This window comes from Coregonus clupeaformis, chromosome 7, assembly GCF_020615455.1.
Source record: "Coregonus clupeaformis isolate EN_2021a chromosome 7, ASM2061545v1, whole genome shotgun sequence".
NCBI classification, from domain to species: domain Eukaryota; kingdom Metazoa; phylum Chordata; class Actinopteri; order Salmoniformes; family Salmonidae; genus Coregonus; species Coregonus clupeaformis.
In genome coordinates this window covers 68,965,965-68,978,389 of record NC_059198.1, presented here as the reverse complement: position 1 = coordinate 68,978,389, position 12,425 = coordinate 68,965,965, and the positions used below count along the sequence as shown (strand labels likewise).

At 42.8% G+C, this 12,425-nt stretch overlaps 1 protein-coding gene across 2 annotated transcripts in view; it reads right to left on the bottom strand.

Annotated features, from left to right (window-relative positions):
* LOC121570010 (integrin beta-1) overlaps positions 1–11,963 on the bottom strand; it is a 53,451-nt gene extending 41,488 nt beyond the window's left edge. For both annotated transcript variants that reach the window (XM_041881453.1, XM_041881454.2), the window contains exon 1: positions 11,610–11,963. The gene's annotated coding sequence lies outside the window, so the exon portion shown is untranslated. The remainder of the gene's footprint in view (positions 1–11,609) is intronic.
* Positions 11,964–12,425: the final 462 nt, after the last annotated feature.

Genomic DNA, 12,425 nt, shown 5'->3' with positions numbered 1-12,425 from the left:
ACTTTTAGAAGAATATTGACCTGAAGGTACTTTAGCTCCCTGCAGTCCTTCAAAAAATCTATAGCACTTACGCCTTTCTAGTGTGTTTCAATAAAGCCTATTTTTGTCTTTCCCCCCTTCAAAATAAATCTGCCTCTAGTCTTACAAAACTAATAATTATCCTAAAAATACAATTCCCCAGTTGAAATTATCATTAGGCCTATAACAAGGACTACTAGGTAAAAAAAAAGAACAACAACCCAAAATATCTGGAGCATGGCCAAGTTCACACTACTATTCACGGCTCCGTCACTGTGTTGAAAATAGCACGGCAGTGCTAACTATTTCTGACTCACCCACCTGGTTTTTACACTCAGATAATAATAAACCCTCTCACAGACTAGGCCTATGAGAATTATACTTAGTGTAAGAAGCATAAAACCAGAAAAAAAAGTATGTATTTGCCATACCATCTCAAATAATGAATCCATAAAATCATTCAGGGAAGGGGGAAGAGAGACATTTGATTTAATCTGAATCTTAGCTAATGGATACCAATCACTTCCATACACAATCTATTTCTGTGGTACTCATAGTACTTGAGTCTCCTTCGAACAGCTAAACTATGATAAGCTGCACTGAGAGATCAAAAAGGGGAGATGAATACTATGAGCCTGGGAGCTTGCTCTCGGGGCTGGAGTTCAGACCAGCAGCAGCAGCAGCTGTAGTCAGACCTGGGTTCAAATACTATTTGAAATCAATTAAATACTTTGAACTAGAATGCCTGGAGTGTCAGATGGGTGGTGTTTGCCGTTACAGACTATACTATTGGTCCATTAAGCCAGGCAAGTATTTGAACCCAGGTCTGGCAGGAGTACAGTGAGCCATCTCTCTCTGCATTGGTTTGCTGAATTGGCCCTTCCTTTGCTGGAACACAGGAAGCTCATCCCAATCACACAGGAAGAGAGCCGGCATGCTGCCTGGCAATAAGACACATCTTTAAATCTATCCATCCACAATGATTTAAGTTCTGGAAAACACAGCAACACAGCACGGCAACAAGCCCATTCACTGCTACCACTACCACTTATCTTTAATGGATAATAGGGTCGGAAAATAATGTAAGAGAAGGTCTCCCACAAAGAAGACGTGAATTGGACAAATAGAGATGGTTTGGGTAGCTATTAGAAACATCATGGCAGAAGACAGATGACCATTAAACAAGTAAATATTTACTGTGAGAAGTGATTGATCAGTTTCTCACAGCCTTGGTGTTGGAGCAGGATCAACACAGACGCTCATATCAGGGCTTAGTGAAGTCCCTCCGCCTGCTGTAGGAAAGCCTGCTAGCTGCCTGCTAATGTGTTCCCAGTTGAGCTAAGGACTAATTTACTAAAGTTGTTGAAGTTGTTAATAATAAACCAGTAATAATAGAAGAATAATAGAAGTTGAATAAAGAGAAAACAATACCTTAAAAAATACATAAATGCATCATTCTTGTGCAATTTATATCGATAGCCTAAAATAATGAAAGAAAAACCTCAATGTAGCCTATCTGGCGTTAGTGCGGAAGCCTAAGCTTTAGGGCATAACTGTACTCTTGCCAAATAGCCTACACGCCAATCTGCAAATGCTTTTGAGAACGGGCAGAAAAAGTTAACTTCGATCCACGGAGGCAAAAAGGACAATGGCGGAGTTTAATTCAATAAGAGAAATGCTGTGAAATGAAGAGTTCAAAATAAAGAGAAGGGAGGGCCAGAAAAGTAATGTTTAGGAAATATTTAGTGAAGTGGTAAAAGAGGATGATAGCTATGTTATGTGTGATGATTGCTATACAAAATTCAACAGTCACAAGATGGGGACTTAAAATAGGCCTATGGCACATCAAGGGAACTGTAACCTACTGTTCAGATGGGTTAAATGGAAACTGAAATCTGGACACTGACTGTAGGTCTATAACCTCTCACATAGCCTTAATATTAATTAACTCCTGCAGAATTAAGCATTTCTGTGTTGCGTTGCATGAGGCTAAATTTTGACTTGAACAGGAGTGGATAAATATGATTTATTTATTTCAGCATCTTGAGAGATACCATCTGTAGAGGTGCTATCTTTATCAGCATCATAAAAGCTGATAGTATTTCAACCACATAAAATATGCATTCAAGCTGAACTGAAATCTTATCAGAAACATGTTGGGTCGTTTTCACAGCTTTCTATTTCCTTACAACCGGTCAAACTGAGGTAAATTGGAAATGTCCCTGTTTTTAAAGTTATTGCATTTTCTCCCCAGTCCCTAAAAGTCTTTGCTCCGCGAAGCAGATATGACAGAGAAAACTTTACCGATGTCAACTAGATTGAAGCATTCATTCTATCTACACTGACCAAAAATATAAACGCAACATGCAACAATTTCAAAGATTTTACTTAATTACAGTTCATATAAGGAAATCAGTAAATTGAAATACATTCATTAGGCCCTAATCTATGGATTTCACATGACTGGGAATACAGATACAGACACCTTTAAAAAAAAGTAAGTATCGGTGTGACCACCATTTGCCTCATGCAACGCAACACATTTCCTTCGCATAGAGTTGATCAGGCTGTTGATTGTGGCCTGTGGAATGTTGTCCCACTCCTCTTAAATGGCTGTGCAAAGTTGCTGGATATTGGCGGGAACTGGAACACACTGTCGTACACGTCAACCGAGAGCATCCCAAACATGCTCAATGGGTGACACGTCTGTAAGTATGCAAGCCATGGAAGAACTGGGACATTTTCAGCTTCCAGGAATTGTGTATAGATCCTTGCAACACGGGGCCGTGCATTATCATGCTGAAACATGAGATGAAGGCGGAGGATGAATGGCACGACAATGGGCCTTAGGATCTCGTCACGATATCTCTGCATTCAAATTGCCATCGATAAAATACAATTGTGTTTGTTGCCCGTAGCTTATGCCTGCCCATACCATAACTCCACCACACCATGGGCCACACTGTTCACAACAGCAAATCGCTTGCACACATGACGCCATACACGCCGTCTGCCAGGTACAGTTGAAACCAGGTTTAATCCGTGAAGAGCAAAATTCTCCAGCGTGCTAGTGGTGAGGATGACGAGCATGCAGATGAGCTTCCCTGAGACGGTTTCTGACAGTTTGTGCAGAAATCCTTCGGTTGTGCAAACCCCCAGTTTCATCAGCTGTTCGGGTGGCTGGTCTCAGATGGTCCCGCAGATGAAGAAGCCGGATGTGGAGGTCCTGGGCTGGAGTGGTTACATGTGGTCTGCGCTTGTGAGGCCGGTTGGACGTACTGCCAAATTATTTACATCAACGTTGGAGGCGGCTTATGGTAGAGAAATTAACATTCCTGCAGTCAGCATGCCAATTGCACGCTCCCTCGAAACTTGAAACATCTGTGGCATTGTGTTGTGTGACAAAACTGCAAATTTTAGAGTGGCCTTTTATTGTCCCCAGCACAAGGTGCACCTGTGTAATGATCATGCTGTTTAATCAGCTTCTTGATATGCCACACCTGTCAGGTGGATGGATTATCTTGGCAAAGGAGAAATGCTCACTAACAGGGATGTGAACAAATTTGATTGACAGAAGCTTTTAATGCTTATAGAAAAATTCTGGGATCAGCTTATGAAACATGGGACCAACCCTTTTTAAATGTTGCGTTTATATTTTTTTCAGTGTATTTATCATTTACATTTTAGTCATTTTATCAGACACTCTTATCCAGAGTGACTTACAGTTAGTGAGTGCATACATTTTCATACTGGCCCCCCGTGGGAAACGAACCCACAACCCTGGCGTTGCAAGTGCCATGCTCTACCAACTGAGCTACAGGGGACTATGACATTATTCTGGTGAGCAAGGGTTTATTTAGTCTTCTAGGGAAACATGTAATGACAGAAGCGAAGCTGCATGTATCTAATTATAGACAAGTTGACAAACAAATAGCCTACCAAAATGTTGGAAATTATAAGCAGAAACATAACTGAATCAGGCAAAGAAAATCTGCACCCCCAGTCAAAAAATCTTTCCGCCATTTCTGACTGTAGCCTACAGCGCATTTTCTATATTAGCGGGTTAGGGTCTGGTGCGGGCCTCAGATTTTCACTTTATCACATATAGTTGGGTGGTTGCGGATGGGTTATTAGCAATTTCGGGCGGATGCGGGTAAACAAACAGCTGACCCGCGCACCACTAATGTGCACGCAGACACACACACACACTCTAAATCAAAACTTAACACGAGAACAGCTGAGCAGAGAAGAAAACACTCAAGCTGTCCAACAGAAGCTAACATTCCACAAGTGTTAGGACTACAGAACACAGACCATAGCCTATGTGAAAACTCACTGAATTAGCCTAGGAGTGAAATCTCTGCAGGCCTGGAACAGTAAGCACTCACTACTACACTACTTCCTCCTGGGATCACTGGAAAAATAACTGTCAACTTCCATTGCAAGACAATATGTACGTTTTTTCAGAAGCTGCAATTGAATGTTGTGTTGTGTTTTGCATTCCTCTAACTTACCTGAACTGGCACAAAGCATTGATTCTTCATCCATGTTTTGTCTTACTAATGCAAATGAAAAGCTAGCATTTGTAACGGGGGAAAGCCATTTTGAACAGTACTGCATTGTATCCTATAGCCTGCAACTTCTACATTTCTGGGCTATAGGCTAAAGGAAAATACAGTGAGGGAAAAAAGTATTTGATCCCCTGCTGATTTTGTACGTTTGCCCACTGACAAAGACATTATCAGTCTATAATTTTAATGGTAGGTTTATTTGAACAGTGAGAGACAGAATAACAACAAAAAAATCCAGAAAAACGCATGTCAAAAATGTTATAAATTGATTTGCATTTTAATGAGGGAAATAAGTATTTGACCCCTCTGCAAAAATGACTTAGTACTCTGTGGCAAAACCCTTGTTGGCAATCACAGAGGTCAGACGTTTCTTGTAGTTGGCCACCAGATTTTCTGTGGGATTAAGGTCTGGAGACTGGCTAGGCCACTCCAGGACCTTAATGTGCTTCTTCTTGAGCCACTCCTTTGTTGCCTTGGCCATGTGTTTTGGGTCATTGTCATGCTGGAATACCCATCCACGACCCATTTTCAATGCCCTGGCTGAGGGAAGGAGGTTCTCACCCAAGATTTGACGGTACATGGCCCCGTCCATCGTCCCTTTGATGCGGTGAAGTTGTCCTGTCCCCTTAGCAGAAAAACACCCCCAAAGCATAATGTTTCCACCTCCATGGTTGACGGTAGGGATGGTGTTCTTGGGGTCATAGGCAGCATTCCTCCTCCTCCAAACACGGCGAGTTGAGTTGATGCCAAAGAGCTCGATTTTGGTCTCATCTGACCACAACACTTTCACCCAGTTCTCCTCTGAATCATTCAGATGTTCATTGGCAAAACTTCAGACGGGCCTGTATATGTGCTTTCTTGAGCAGGGGGACCTTGCGGGCACTGCAGGATTTCTGCTTGGCGATGGTCTTGTAGCCCATTCCAGCCTTATGTAGGTCTACAATCTTGTCCCTGACATTATTGGAGAGCTCTTTGGTCTTGGCCATGGTGGAGAGTTTGGAATTTGATTGATTGATTGCTTCTGTGGACAGGTGTCTTTTATACAGGTAACAAACTGACATTAGGAGCACTCCCTTTAAGAGTGTGCTCCTAATCTCAGCTCGTTACCTGTATAAAAGGCACCTGGGAGCCAGAAATCTTTCTGATTGAGAGGGGGTCAAATACTTATTTCCCTCATTAAAATGCAAATCAATTTATAAAAAATTTTACATGCGTTTTTCTGGATTTTGTTGTTGTTATTCTGTCTCTCACTGTTCAAATAAACCTACTATTAAAATTATAGACTGATCATTTCTTTGTCAGTGGGCAAACGTACAAAATCAGCAGGGGATCAAATACTTTTTTTCCCTCACTGTATGCAACTGAGTGACCATGCATGACCCTTTAGGTCTCAGAGTTCTGTAGGAACAGAGGCTTCTAAGCGAGGGCCATGCTGAGATAAGGCTGTCATGAAATTGAAGGGTTGAATTAAGGATCTGTTCTGTCCCTTCAATCTCCTTTAATGATCAATATTTAACAAATATCATTCATGAAGCTTGAACACAGGCACTTTGTTCATTTCGGTATACTCGTGCATACAGCATAGATAAGAATACCATGGCAATGAGAGGGACTGGTAAATGTTCAATTATCTTAAACAAAGATATGGTGTAACTGTAAATTAAAACTAATTTAAACTCCTCCAAAATAGAACGTTCATGTAGCAAAGCACTGTAAACCCCCAAAATGTGCAAGGCCTCAATTCCACTTAAAGCTCTCAAATGTTCAAACTGTCATAACAATTAACAACATCTGACTACACACAGGCTGAGATAAGATGGCTGCACACAGCCTGAGATCATCCCGCTCTACTATTTACTAACAATATAAGGAGATTGGCCCAATTTCAACACAGACCTCCTGTAGCCTTGCCAGGTCGACTAAACTAAAGCTCCATCCCAAATGGCATCCTATTCCCCTATGGACCCTGGTGAAAAGTAGTGCACTACATAGGGAAAAGCGTGCCATTTGCACAACCTTAACCACCCCCTTTCTCTGAGTGGTTTTGATGCTGTTTTTAGACCTGGATGTGGAAATCACAAAATGCCTCTGAGTTGGAGGGGAAAGGGGAGTGGGAGTGGGAGGGCATTAGGGCTACCCTTTATATAAACTACTGAGGAGGTCAAACCTAAACTCAAAGCCCTAACCCACAATTTCCACACACAGAATGACCATTCCCACCCAGACAGCAAACAGATACTTTTAAAAGAGTGGAAATCAATCTGATTTAGGGTTAACCATAGAAACCCTATCATTCGTGGTTCTATATGTAATCCAATGGCTAAACACAACAAATAATGACTATTCTTATACCTTTATCTCATTCAGATACATTGCAATAACATCCTAACATCAGCACAAGATGATTTCATAATTAGACTGAAATAAGCTTAGAAAAATCAGGTTGAGAACTAATTATGATTTCTTATTTTTCCACTCTCACATGGTTAAAGTCCTTAGGGGATTCCATGATGTGCTAGTTAGAGCAGACAGTGATTTACTGACAAACAAAACATGATAACCACATTGTTATCATATGTTAACTCTCTTTGTTATAGAGTCAGACTACTCATTGTTGTGTGTTATGGGTGTAACAGGCAGTCCTTGTACTACTTGTTTTCTTAACAAATCTCCCCTTTCAGCACAAATCATGTGTTGGAGTAGCAGCAGATATAGTGCCCATTCATCACTTCCATCTCAGAGGGACAGGAGGACGCAGGGTCTGTGTCACACACACACACACACACACACACACACACACACACACACACACACACACACACACACACACACACACACACACACACACACACACACACACACACACACACACACACACACACACACACACACACACACACACACACACACACACACACACACACACACACACACACACGAAACATCACGTCCCCCAGAACAGCAGGGCGGGGTCTTCTGTCAGTGGATCTGTAAATCAGATGAAAAGCCAGCCCTCCAGCAGCTGTTATCTGGGGTTGGGGTCACATCCATTCAGCTGGTAGATCCCCAGCCTACCGTCTCCTACCGTCTCCACCCTCCATCTCTCCTAACACACACACACACACACACACACACACCCTCCCACGTGTAAACACACACACCCGTCCTCTCTTCTTCTCCCTCAATTAGCCCTACCCCCTTCTCCTCCTCCCTTCCTCTACTTTCCTTCCATCGCTCATTCCCTCCATCCACACCACTCCATTTCCTTAATTAAACTCTAGCCATACTGAGAAGTTAGCACGCCTCGGCCGGCTGTATTTACAAGGTTAAAGAAAACCCACACGCTCGCACACACACAAACGCACACGCGAGCACACACGCGACAGACATCTTACCTGAGATTAAAATGAGGGACTTTTTCTGTTTGATCCAATTAATGTGACTCTGCCTGCACAGTGCACAACATCGCTCTCCTCCTTCCATAAATGAAATTGTATTGGTCGCATAGACATATTTAGCAGATGTTATTGCCGGTGTAGCAAAATGCTTGTGTTCCTAGCTCCAACAGTGCAGTAGTATCTAACAATTCACAACAATACACACAAATCTAAAAGTAAAAGAATATATAAATATAAGGACGAGCAATGTCGGAGCGGCATTGACTAGAATACAGTAGAATACAGTAAACAGTGGGGGAAAAAAGTATTTAGTCAGCCACCAATTGTGCAAGTTCTCCCACTTAAAAAGATGAAAGAGGCCTGTTGCAGATTCATGGGGGTGGAAACATCATGCTTTGGGGCAGTTTTTCTGCAAAGGGACCAGGACGACTGATCCATGTAAAGGAAAGAATGAATGGGGCCATGTATCGTGAGATTTTGAGTGAAAACCTCCTTCCATCAGCAAGGGCATTGAAGATGAAACGTGGCTGGGTCTTTCAGCATGACAATGATCACGAACACACCGCCCGGGCAACGAAGGAGTGGCTTCGTAAGAAGCATTTCAAGGTCCTGGAGTGGCCTAGCCTGTCTCCAGATCTCAACCCCATAGAACATCTTTGGAGGGAGTTGAAAGTCTGTGTTGCCCAGCGACAGCCCCAAAACATCACTGCTCTAGAGGAGATCTGCATGGAGGAATGGGCCAAAATACCAGCAACAGTGTGTGAAAACCTTGTGAAGACTTACAGAAAACGTTTGACCTGTGTCATTGCCAACAAAGGGTATATAACAAAGTATTGAGAAACTTTTGTTATTGACCAAATACTTATTTTCCACCATAATTTGCAAATAAATTCATTAAAAATCCTACAATGTGATTTTCTGGAATTCTTTTTCTCAATTTGTCTGTCATAGTTGACGTGTACCTATGATGAAAATTACAGGCCTCTCTCATCTTTTTAAGTGGGAGAACTTGCACAATTGGTGGCTGACTAAATACTTTTTTCCCCCACTGTATACATATGAAATGAGTTAAACAGTATGTAAACATTATTAAAGTGACCAGTGATTCCATGTCTATGTAGATAGGGCCGCAGCCTCTAAGGTGCAGGATTGAGTAACCGGGTGGTAGCCGGCTAGTGACTAAGTTCAGGGCAGGGTACTGGGTGGAGGCCGGCTAGTGTTGGCTATTTAACAGTCTGATGGCCTTGAGATAGAAGCTGTTTTTCAGTCTCTCGGTCCCAGCTTTGATGCACCTGTACTGACCTCGCCTTCTGGATGATAGCGGGGTGAACAGGCCGTGGCTCAGGTGGTTGATGTCCTTGATGATCTTTTTGGCCTTCCTGTGACATCTGGTGCTGTATGTGTCCTGGAGGGCAGGCAGTGTGCCCCCTGTGATGCGTTGGGCAGACCGCACCACCCTCTGGAGAGCCCTGCGGTTGCGGGCGGTGCAGTTGCCGTACCAGGCGGTGATACAGCCCGACAGGATGCTCTCAGTAGTGCATCTGTAAAAGTTTGTGAAGGTCTTAGGGGCCAAGCCGAATTTCTTGTTGAAAAGGTGCTGTTGTATATTCTTCACTACACTGTCTGTGTTGGTGGACCATTTCAGATTGTCAGTGATGTGTACGCTGAGGAACTTGAAGCTTTTCACCATCTCCACTGCGGTCCCATCGATGTGGATAGGGATGTGCTCCCTCTGCTGTCTCCTGAAGTCCATGATCCACTCCTTTGTTTTGTTGACATTGAGGGAGGGGTTCTGTTCCTGGCACCACTCTGCCAGGGCCTCACCTCCTCCCTGTAGGCTGTCTCATCATTGTTGGTAATCAAGCCTACTACTGTTGTGTCGTCTGCAAACTTGATGATTGAGTTGGAGGCATGCGTGGCCACACAGTTATGGGTGAATAGGAAGTACAGGAGGGGGCTGAGCACGCACCCTTGTGGGGCCCCTGTGTTGAGGATCAGCGTAGTGGAGGTGTTGTTTCCTACCTTCACCACCTGGGGGCAGCCTGTCAGGAAGCCCAGGACCCAGTTGCACAGGGTGGGGTTCAGACCCAGGGCCCCGAGCTTAATGATGAGCTTGGAGGGTACTATGGTGTTGAAGGCTGAGCTGTAGTTAATGAACAGCATTCTTACATAGGTATTCCTCTTGTCCAGATGGGATAGGGCAGTGTGCAGTGTGAGGGCAATTGCATCGTCTGTGGATCTATTGGGGCGGTATGCAAATTTTAGTGGGTCTAGGGTGTCAGGTAAGGTGGAGGTGATATGATACTTACGTACCATCTTACATTATAAAGGGCAACTGAATGTCTGACGCTGTTGCGTTTGTAAGCTGATTGGTGGTGGATCAAAGAAAATTACATTGACTGTATCAGGAGAGAGAGAGATATCACTCTAAAAGACTAAAAGGAGGCTGTGTGTAGACATGTTTGTTTTGAAGTTATAACCACTGGCTGTGTTCTTCTTTGGGACACACCAAGCCCTGATGTTATCCATGGGTCATGACCCAAACACACCTCATCTCAACACACACACGCAGAGGCCTTCTCCACATACACAAACCGATCTCTCAAGCATCAACACCACCACACATTTAATGTGATGATGACCATCAACAGAAGCAGCTGTGTGGCCTTAGTCTATAAGATTATTTATTGTTAATTTGACACAGACCTACTTGTATGAGACACGGACCATACTTGTATGAGACATGGATCATGTGATCACATTTATTTTTACAGCTCTAATTATGTTGGTAACCAGTTTATAATAGCAATAAGGCACCTCGGGGGTTTGTGATATATGGCCAATATACCACAGCTAAGGGCTGTGTCCAGGCACTCCGCATTGCGTTGTGCGTAAGAACACCCTTTAGCCGTGGTATATTGGCCATATACCACACCTACTCAGGCCTTATTGCTTAAATATACCACGCCTAAATAGCTGTTCTTAAGCACGATGGGGAGTGCCTGGATGCAGCCCTTAGCAGTGGCATATTGGACATATATTACAAACCTCAGAGGTTCCTTATTGCTATTATAAACCGGTTCCAACATAATTATAACAGTAAACATATACCACGGCTTTCAGCCAATCAGCATCCAGGAGCCAAACTACCCGGTTTATTATCTATTATAGACCAGTGGCCCCCACTGTAGGGCAGGCATCAAGCACGGAAGCCTATCCAATGCGTCTACAAAAACAGCAAGATGAAACATGACTATGACATATTCGTTGTTGAAAAAAAAAACATTGAAGGCTAAATTGTCAGATGAAATGTTGTTCAAAACACTACTTAAAAACAATATATTGTCCAAAATATATTTATCTTACCATCAACGCAAAAAAATCAAAAGACAGATTGAGATCCATCTGTAACAGATATTCCCTCTCTACCCAAAATATTTATTCTGGTCCAAATTCGAAGACTGCCAAGATCCTACTGTCTGCCTGTGAAAAACTTGAAATCTAGATAGGATATCCATCATCCAAGTCCTTCATCCATGTGGAAAATTCATACTTTGGTTGGAGAGTAATCAACGAACGGATAAAAACAGGGTTCATACAATTATCAAATTATAGCATTTACCTTATCCGCGTGATTTATTGCCGAGGCAACATACGTAAATGTATCCTTTAAAAAAAAATCCCCGTAGTGATCCGCGACCCAGTGTAGACACAGCAACAATTGCCTTGTTGGCAAAGGGAGCTACTTTCTCCTCCTGCAAAAAGTCACGGTCGATTCACTCCCCCGTGGGTCATTCCTTAAACAGTTACTCCATTGCGAAAGGGACAAATATAGTATACTATTTGGTTGTATAAAAGTGTACTTATTAGATATATTTAGTATATTCCCGTGGCCGCGAACCTCTTTTTCTTTGCAAAATTAGATGAAGAGACAAGTCCGCAGCGCTCTCCTCTAAGCAAAGCCCCACTTCCACAGGAAATGCCTGCTGACGTCATGAATTTAAGACACGCCCATATTATATTACACGCTATTAACCGTTATTATGGACATGGCTACTGGTGACATGTATGAGAGTAATGCAAGTTCTCCCAAAACTAACCCTGGAGTAGCCCCCTCTTGTCAAATCAATGTTCTGAATGTTGTGTATGGTTGGGTTTTTGTTACGTAGCGTATTACGTAGCCTGTTCAGTCTCTCTCCTTTATAAGAACCCTATATTTTATGGATATTGTATGTTTTTAAAAACAACAACTTCGTAACAGGTTCTTGGGGGAATTGTTGACATCTAGGACTACTATAACACCCATTACTGAGTAGACTGAGGGTGTGACAAGAGTTTTGATGTGGCTGTTAGGGTCTGGTTTGGTAAGGGTGTACACATCAAATCAATTCACATTTTATTTGTCACATACACGTGTTTAGCAGATGTTATTGCGGGT